This window comes from Arachis hypogaea, chromosome 10 (genome assembly GCF_003086295.3).
Source record: "Arachis hypogaea cultivar Tifrunner chromosome 10, arahy.Tifrunner.gnm2.J5K5, whole genome shotgun sequence".
NCBI classification, from domain to species: domain Eukaryota; kingdom Viridiplantae; phylum Streptophyta; class Magnoliopsida; order Fabales; family Fabaceae; genus Arachis; species Arachis hypogaea.
In genome coordinates this window covers 40,784,868-40,793,658 of record NC_092045.1, presented here as the reverse complement: position 1 = coordinate 40,793,658, position 8,791 = coordinate 40,784,868, and the positions used below count along the sequence as shown (strand labels likewise).

Below are 8,791 nucleotides of genomic sequence, written 5' to 3'. Positions count from 1 at the left end.
ACCGGTTGCTAGTGGGGATGATTGAGCGTTGTATGAACTCTAACCATCCTCTAGCCACGGGCTTGAGGTCATGCCTTCTCAATTGGACCGGCTTTCCTCTTGAATCTTGCTTCCATTGTGCGCCCTCTTCACATATGACTGTGAGGACTTGGTCCAACCTTTGATCAAAGTTGACCCTTCTAGTGTAAGGATGTTCATCTCCTTGCATCATAGGCAAGTTGAACGCCACCCTTACACTCTCCGGACTAAAATCCAAGTATTTCCCCCGAACCATAGTAAGATAATTCTTTGGATTCGGGTTCACACTTTGGTCATGGTTCTTGGTGATCCATGCATTGGCATAGAACTCTTGAACCATCAAGATTCCGACTTGTTGAATGGGGTTGGTAAGAACTTCCCAACCTCTTCTTCGGATCTCATGTCGGATTTCCGGATATTCACCCTTTTTGAGTGAAAAGGGGACCTCGGGGATCACCCTTTTCAAGGCCACAACGTCATAGAAGTGGTCTTGATGCACCTTTGAGAGGAATCTATCCATCTCCCATGACTCGGAGGTGGAAGCCTTTGCCTTCCCTTTCCTCTTTCTAGAGGTTTCTCCGGCCTTGGATGCCATAATGGTTATGGAAAAACGAAAAAGCAACGCTTTTACCACACCAAACTTAAAATGTTTGCTCGTCCTCGAGCAAAAGAAGAAAGAAGAGAGTAGAAGAAGAAGAAATGAGGAGGAGGGAGATGGTGGTGAATTCGGCCAAAGAGGGGGAGAAGTGGTGTTTAGGTTGTGAAAATGAAGGGTTGAAGAAGGGTATATATAGGAGAGAGGGGGGTAAAGGTTCGGCCATTATGGGTGGGTTTGGGAGGGAAAGTGGTTTGAATTTGAAGGGTGAGGTTGGTGGGGATTTATGAAGGATGGATGTGAGTGGTGAAGAGGAGGGTAGGATTTGATAGGTGAGGGGTTTTTGGGGAAGAGGTGTTGAGGTGATTGGTGAATGGGGGAAGAAGAGAGAGAGTGATGGTAGGGTCCTGTGGGGTCCACAGATCCTGTAGTGTCAAGGAAAAGGCATCCTTGCACCAAATGGCATCAAAATCCACGTTTTGAGCCATTTCTGGCGTTAAACGCCGGGCTGGTGCCCATTCCTGGCGTTTAACGCCAGGTTCTTGCCCTTTATTGGCGTTTAACGCCAGTCTGGTGCCCCTTTCTGGCGTTAAACGCCCAGATGGGTGCCAGACTGGGCGTTAAACGCCCAACTGCTAGGCTGACTGGCGTTTAAACGCCAGCAGCATCTTCCTCCAGGGTGTGCTGTTTTTCTTCCTGTTTTTCATTCTGTTTTTGCTTTTTTCATTGTTTTTGTGACTTCTTATGATCATCAACCTACAAAAAAGATAAAATAACAAAAGAAAATAATTAATTATAAAACATTGGGTTGCCTCCCAACAAGCGCTTCTTTAATGTCATTAGCTTGACAGAGGACTCTCATGGAGCCTCAGAAGTGCTCAGAACCGTGTTGGACCCTCCCAACACCAAACTTAGAGTTTGAATGTGGGGGTTCAACACCAAACTTAGAGTTTGGTTGTGGCCTCCCAACACCAAACTTAGAGTTTGACTGTGGGGGCTCAGTTTGGCTCTGTTTTGAGAGAAGCTCTTCATGCTTCCTCTCCATGAAGACAGAGGGATATCCTTGGGCCTTAAACACCAAGGATTCTTCATTCACTTGAATGATCAACTCTCCTCTATCAACATCAATCACAGCCTTTGCTGTGGCTAGGAAGGGTCTGCCAAGGATGATGGATTCATCCATGCATTTCCCAGTCTCTAGGACTATGAAATCAGTAGGAATGTAATGGTCTTCAACTTTAACCAGAACATCCTCTACAAGTCCATAGGCTTGTTTTCTTGAGTTGTCTGCCATCTCTAGTGAGATTTTTGCAGCTTGCACCTCAAAGATCCCTAATTTCTCCATTACAGAGAGGGGCATGAGGTTCACACTTGACCCTAAGTCACACAAGGCCTTCTTGAAGGTCATGGTGCCTATGGTACAAGGTATAGAAAACTTCCCAGGATCCTGCCTCTTTTGAGGCAATTGCTGCCTAGACAAGTTATCCAGTCCCTTGGTGAGCAGAGGGGGTTCATCCTCCCAAGTCTCATTTCCAAATAACTTGTCATTCAGCTTCATGATTGCTCCAAGGTATTTAGCAACTTGCTCTTCAGAGACATACTCATCCTCTTCAGAGGAAGAATACTCATCAGAGCTCATGAATGGCAGAAGTAAGTCCAATGGGATCTCTATGGTCTCAGTTTGAGCCTCAGATTCCCAAGATTCCTCATTGGGGAACTCAGTGGAGGTCAGTGGACGTCCATTGAGGTCTTCCTTAGTGGCGTTCACTGCCTCTTCTTCCTCCCAGAATTCGGCCATATTGATGGCCTTGCATTCCCCTTTTGGATTTTCTTCAGTATTACTTGGGAGAGTGCTTGGAGGAAGTTCAGTAATTTTCTTGCTCAGCTGACCCACTTGTCCTTCCAAATTCCTAATGGAGGATCTAGTTTCAGTCATGAAACTTTGAGTGGTTTTAATTAGATCAGAGACCATAGTTGCTAAGTCAGAGGTATTCTACTTAGAACTCTCTGTCTGTTGCTGAGAAGATGATGGGAAAGGCTTGCTATTGCTAAACCTGTTTCTCCCACCATTATTGTTATTGAAACCTTGTTGAGGTCTCTGTTGATCCTTCCATGAAAGATTTGGATGATTCCTCCATGAAGGGTTGTAGGTGTTTCTATAGGGTTCTCCCATGTAATTCACCTCTTCCATTGAAGGGTTCTCAGGATCATAAGCTTCTTCCTCAGATGAAGCTTCCTTAGTACTGCTTGGTGCATTTTGCATTCCAGACAGACTTTGAGAAATCATATTGACTTGTTGGGTCAATATTTTATTCTGAGCCAAAATGGCATTCAGAGTGTCAATCTCAAGAACTCCTTTCTTCTGACTAGTCCCATTGTTCACAGGATTTCTTTCAGAAGTGTACATGAATTGGTTATTTGCAACCATTTCAATCAGTTCTTGAGCCTCAGTAGGCGTCTTCTTCAGATGAAGAGATCCTCCAGAAGAGCTATCCAAGGACATCTTGGACAGTTCAGAGAGACCATCATAGAAAATGCCTATGATGCTCCAGTCAGAAAGCATATCAGTGGGACACTTTCTGATCAATTGTTTGTATCTTTCCCAAGCTTCATAGAGGGATTCTCCTTCCTTCTGTCTGAAGGTTTGGACTTCCACTCTAAGCTTACTCAATTTTTGAGGTGGAAAGAACGTTGCCAAGAAGGCATTGACTAGCTTTTCCCAAGAGTCCAGGCTTTCTTTAGGTTGAGAGTCCAACCATGTTCTAGCTCTGTCTCTTACAGCAAAAGGGAATAGCATCAGTCTGTAGACCTCAGGGTTAACCCCATTAGTCTTGACTGTGTCACAGATTTGCAAGAACTCAGCTAAAAACTGATGAGGATCTTCCATTGGAAGTCCATGGAACTTGCAATTCTGTTGCATTAGAGAAACTAATTGAGGCTTAAGCTCAAAGTTGTTTGCTCCAATGGCAGGGATAGAGATGCTTCTCCCATAGAAGTCGGGAGTAGGTGCAGTAAAGTCACCCAGCACCTTCCTTGCATTGTTGGCATTGTTGTTGTTTTCGGCTGCCATGTGTTCTTCTTCCTTGAAGAATTCGGTCAGGTGCTCTAAATAGAGTTGTGCTTTGGCTTCTCTTAGCTTTCTCTTCAAGGTCCTTTCAGGTTCAGGATCAGCCTCAACAAGAATGCCTTTGTCTTTGCTCCTGCTCATAAGAAAGAGAAGGGAGCAAGAAGATGTGGAATCCTCTATGTCACAGTATAGAGATTCCTTTAGGTGTCAGAGGAAAAGAAGAGTAGAAGACAGAAGTGGAAAATTCGAACTTATCAGAGAGAATGGAGTTCGAATTTTGCATTAAAGGATAGTGTTAGTCCATAAATAGAAGGATGTGAGAAGGAGGGAATTGATTTTTCGAAAATTAAGTGGGAAATTTGAAAACATTTTTGAAAAACATTACTTAATTTTCGAAAATGAAAATGGAAAAAGAAATCAAGTGATTTTTGAAAAAGACTTTGAAATTAGAAATCAAAAAGATTTGATTGAAAGCTTAATTAAAAAAAAGATGTGATTTGAAAACATTTTAAAAGATTTGATTTGAAAATTAAAAACTTGACTAACAAGAAAAGATATGATTCAATCATTAAACCTTTCTCAACAGAAAAGGCAACATACTTGAAATGTTGAATCAAATCATTAATTGATAGTAAGTATCTTTGAAAAAGGAAAGGAGTTAATTTTGAAAAAGATTTGATTGGAAAATTGATTTGAAAAAGATTTGATTTTGAAAAGATTTTGAAAACTTAGAAAAAAATCTGATTTGAAAACAAAATCTTCCTCCCTTAGCCATCCTGGCGTTAAACGCCCAGAATGGTATACATTCTGGCGTTTAACGCCCAAAATGCTACCTTTTTGGGCGTTAAACGCCCAACCAGGTACCCTGGCTGGCGTTTAAACGCCAGTCTGTCCTTCTTCACTGGGCGTTTTGAACGCCCAGCTTTTTCTGTGCAATTCCTCTGCTGTATGTTCTGAATCTTCAATTCTCTGTATTATTGACTTGAAAAGACACAAAATAAAATATTTTTGGATTTTTAGTAATAAGGACAAACCAAAATGCAACAAGAATCAAATAACAATGCATGCAAGACACCAAACTTAGCAGTTTGTAAACTACTGACACTAACAAAATGAAAATGCATATGAGACACACAAAACAATCAAGTCAAATTGAATTCAAAGATCAGAGTAAGTAAATCATCAAGAACATCTTGAAGATCACCAAGATACATGAATGCATGCAATTGACACCAAACTTATGATGAGACTCTAGACTCAAACAAGAAATATTTTTGGATTTTATGATTTTGTAAAATTTTTTTTTATTTTTTTTTTTTGTGTTTTTCGAAAATGAAATGGAAAAGGTATCAAAATTCTTAATGAGAATTCCAGGAATCAGTGCAATGTTAGTCTAAGACTCCGGTCCAGGAATTAGACATGGCTTTACAGCCAGCCAAGCTTTCAAAGAAAGCTTCGGTCCAAAACACTAGACATGGCCAGAGGCCAGCCAAGCCTTAGCAAATCACTGCTCCAAAAGCAAGATTGATACAAAATCAACAAGCTCTTGTGGTGATGAGTTGAAACCTCGGTCCAATGAAATTAGACATGACTTCTCAGCCAGCCAGATTTCAACAAATCATCATGAAACTCTAGAATTCATCTTCAAGAATTTCGAAAAAATAAATACCTAATCTAAGCAACAAGATGAACCGTCAGTTGTCCAGCCTAAACAATCCCGGGCAATAACACCAAAAACTTGATGTTGTTGCCGGATCTTGGCACTGATGTTACCAAAGCTTGCTCAAAACTTGAACAATCCCCGGCAACGGTGCCAAAAACTTGGTGCGGCGAAATTGTGAACTATACTTTTTCACAACTCTCATAATCCCCGGTAATGGCTCCAAAAACGTGGTAGCTCAATACCATGGCATTACACAACTTCGCACAACTAACCAGCAAGTGCACTGGGTCGTCCAAGTAATAAACCTTACGTGAGTAAGGGTCGATCCCACGGAGATTGTTAGTATTGAAGCAAGCTATGCTCATCTTGTAAATCTTAGTCAGGCAAACTCAAATGATAATGGTGATGAACGAAAATAACACAAGGATAAAGATAGAGATACTTATGTAATTCATTGGTAGGAACTTCAGATAAGCGCATGAAGATGCCTTCCCTTCCGTCTCTCTGCTTTCCTAGTGCCTTCATCCAATCCTTCTTCCTCCTTTCCATGGCAAGCTCGTGTAGGGTTTCACTGTTGTCAGCAGCTACCTCCCATCCTCGCAGTGAAAGCTAATGCACACACTCTGTCACAGTGCTGCCAATCACCGGTGTGGTTCCCTCCCCTACCGGAATAGAATCCAGTGATTCTTTTGCGTCTGTCACTAACGCCCAGTAGGTTACAGGTTTGAAGCACGTCACAGTCATTCAGTCATTGAATCCTACTCAGAATACCACAGACAAGGTTTAGACCTTCCGGATTCTCTTGAATGCCGCCATCAGGTCCTGCCTATACCACGAAGATTCCGATTAAAGAATCCAAGAGACATTCACTAGAGCCTTGGTTGCTTGTAGAACAAGAATGGTTGACAGTCACCTTATTCATAGGTGAGAATGATGATGAGTGTCACGGATCATCACATTCATCAAGTTGAAGAACAAGTGATATCTTAGAACAAGAACAAGCGGAATTGAATGGAAGAACAATAGTAATTGCATTAATACTCGAGGTACAGCAGAGCTCCACACCTTAATCTATGGTGTGTAGAAACTCCACCGTTGAAAATACATAAGCATAAGGTCTAGGCATGGCCGAATGGCCAGCCTCCCAATGATCTAAGAACACAATGTCCAAAGATATAAAGATCCCTAGACTTAAAGATCCAAAAAACTTCTAATACAATAGCAAAAGGTCCTACTTATAAGAAACTAGTAGCCTAAGGTGTACAGAAATGAGTAAATGACATAAAAATCCTCTTCCGGGCCCACGTGGTGTGTGCTTGGGCTGAGCAATGAAGCAAATTTCGTGTAGAGACTCTTCTTGGAGTTAAACGCCAGCTTTGGTGCCAGTTTGGGCGTTTAACTCCCATTTGGGTGCCAGTTCCAGCGTTTAACGCTGGGATTTCTTGAGGTGACTTTGAACGCCGGTTTGGGCCATCAAATCTTGGGCAAAGTATGGACTATCATATATTGCTGGAAAGCCCAGGATGTCTACCTTCCAACGCCGTTGAGAGCGCGCCAATTGGGCTTCTGTAGCTCCAGAAAATCCACTTCGAGTGCAGGGAGGTCAGAATCCAACAGCATCTGCAGCCCTTTTTGGTCTCCAAATCAGATTTTTGCTCAGGTCCCTCAATTTCAGCCAGAAAATACCTGAAATCACAAAAAAACACACAAACTCATAGTAAAGTCCAGAAAAGTGAATTTTAACTAAAAACTAATAAAAATATACTAAAAACTAACTATATCATACTAAAAACATACTAAAAACAATGCCAAAAAGTATACAAATTATCCGCTCATCAATCACCAGCTTCGAAGACCTAACCAAAAAATTCCTGACAAGGTTCTCTATTCAAAAGGACAAAACGAAACATGCCCCCAGTCTACTCGGAATCAAACAAGGTAACTGTTCATACCCTGACCGAGCTCCTCCAACTCGGCAAAATCCATGAAAGGTCCGACCTCGTCCCAAGGCCCACGCCTGAGGTCGGACCTCGGACAATAACGCTAAGAAGGCCCATCAAAAGGAACGCACCCAAAACCTAAAGGCCGAAAAGGCCTAGAAAAGGCGGTTCCACAAAGATAGAGATAAAACTCCCCAAAAAGATAAGATAAGATAAGAATATCTTATCCAGGGGAGATCACGGCCAACTATTATAAATACACTGGAGCACCCAGGTATAACTCACACTCTAATTCTACTCAATATCTGCTTGGACCCATGCTAACTTAAGCATCGGAGTGTCATTGCAGGTACAACCACCAACCGCTCTGCATATCAAGCTCGGTCCTCAATCCCCCCACCTCGGGCTTCTCCAAAACGACCGAGCTACACGTTTCAGGTAACCCTCGGAACATTGGCGCCGTTGCCGGGGACCCTGGAAGTCATCCCTTTACCATGGCGGACGACCCTCTCAACAATGGCCACGCTACATCAGAACAAGAGGACGAAGTTGACACCGGAGAGCGACCGGACAGCCCTCTATCACCACGCACTCCAGGAGGAAACAAACAAAATCGCCCAAAGACATCAATCCCAAACAAAGATCCACAACATCCCGAAAAAGAAAAGAGCTCGAAAATTCTAGAAGCAGTCCGGGCACAACAAAACCGACTAAAACAACTCGAAGAGGACGTAAAGAAGCAGAAAGAAACTGAACAAGATCTGAGAAGGGAGGCTCGAAAGCGCAGAGAATTAGAAGAAAAACTACGGAAAATAGAGGCCAATCTGAAAGACCGGACAGAAAGCGGCACCACCCCGAATGCAACCATGATCCCTTCACGCAAGAGATCATGAAGGAGAAGGTACCACGAAACTTCAAACCACCCGATATGGATCTCTACGACGGCACCACCGATCCAAGTCACCACCTCAGCAACTTCAGAAGCAGAATGTACCTAGTCGACGCCTCCGACGCGATTCGATGTAAAGCCTTCCCCACCACTCTCACCAAGTCGGCCATGAAGTGGTTCGACAACCTGCCACCGAGATCAATCACCAGCTTCGAAGACCTAACCAAAAAATTCCTGACAAGGTTCTCTATTCAAAAGGACAAAACGAAACATGCCCCCAGTCTACTCGGAATCAAACAAGGTAACCAAGAAACTCTCCGAGAGTACATGGAGCGATTCAACAGAGCCTGCCTGGACATACAACACTTGCCCACTGAAGCAGCCATCATGGGACTAGCAAACGACCTAAAGGAGGGACCGTTTAGCCAATCCCTATCCAAACGATACCCGACCTCCCTATACGAGGTGCAGGAGCGAGCAGAAAAATATATCAACATGGAGGAAACCTCCCAGTTAAGAGACTCTTCTAGGAAGGAATCGACCTACCCACTCCGAGATCGAGATCGGGAACAAAGGAAGAAAGAAGAAACCAACTCGGACAAGCCACGGAAGTACCACA

General features: G+C 43.0%; 1 non-coding gene across 1 annotated transcript; it reads left to right on the top strand.

Moving 5' to 3' along the window:
* The first annotated feature begins 3,170 nt into the window (after nucleotides 1-3,170).
* On the top strand, nucleotides 3,171-3,278 carry LOC112718939 (small nucleolar RNA R71). Its single transcript, XR_003161265.1, has one exon. It is a non-coding gene; the product is annotated as a small nucleolar RNA R71 (small nucleolar RNA).
* Nucleotides 3,279-8,791: the final 5,513 nt, after the last annotated feature.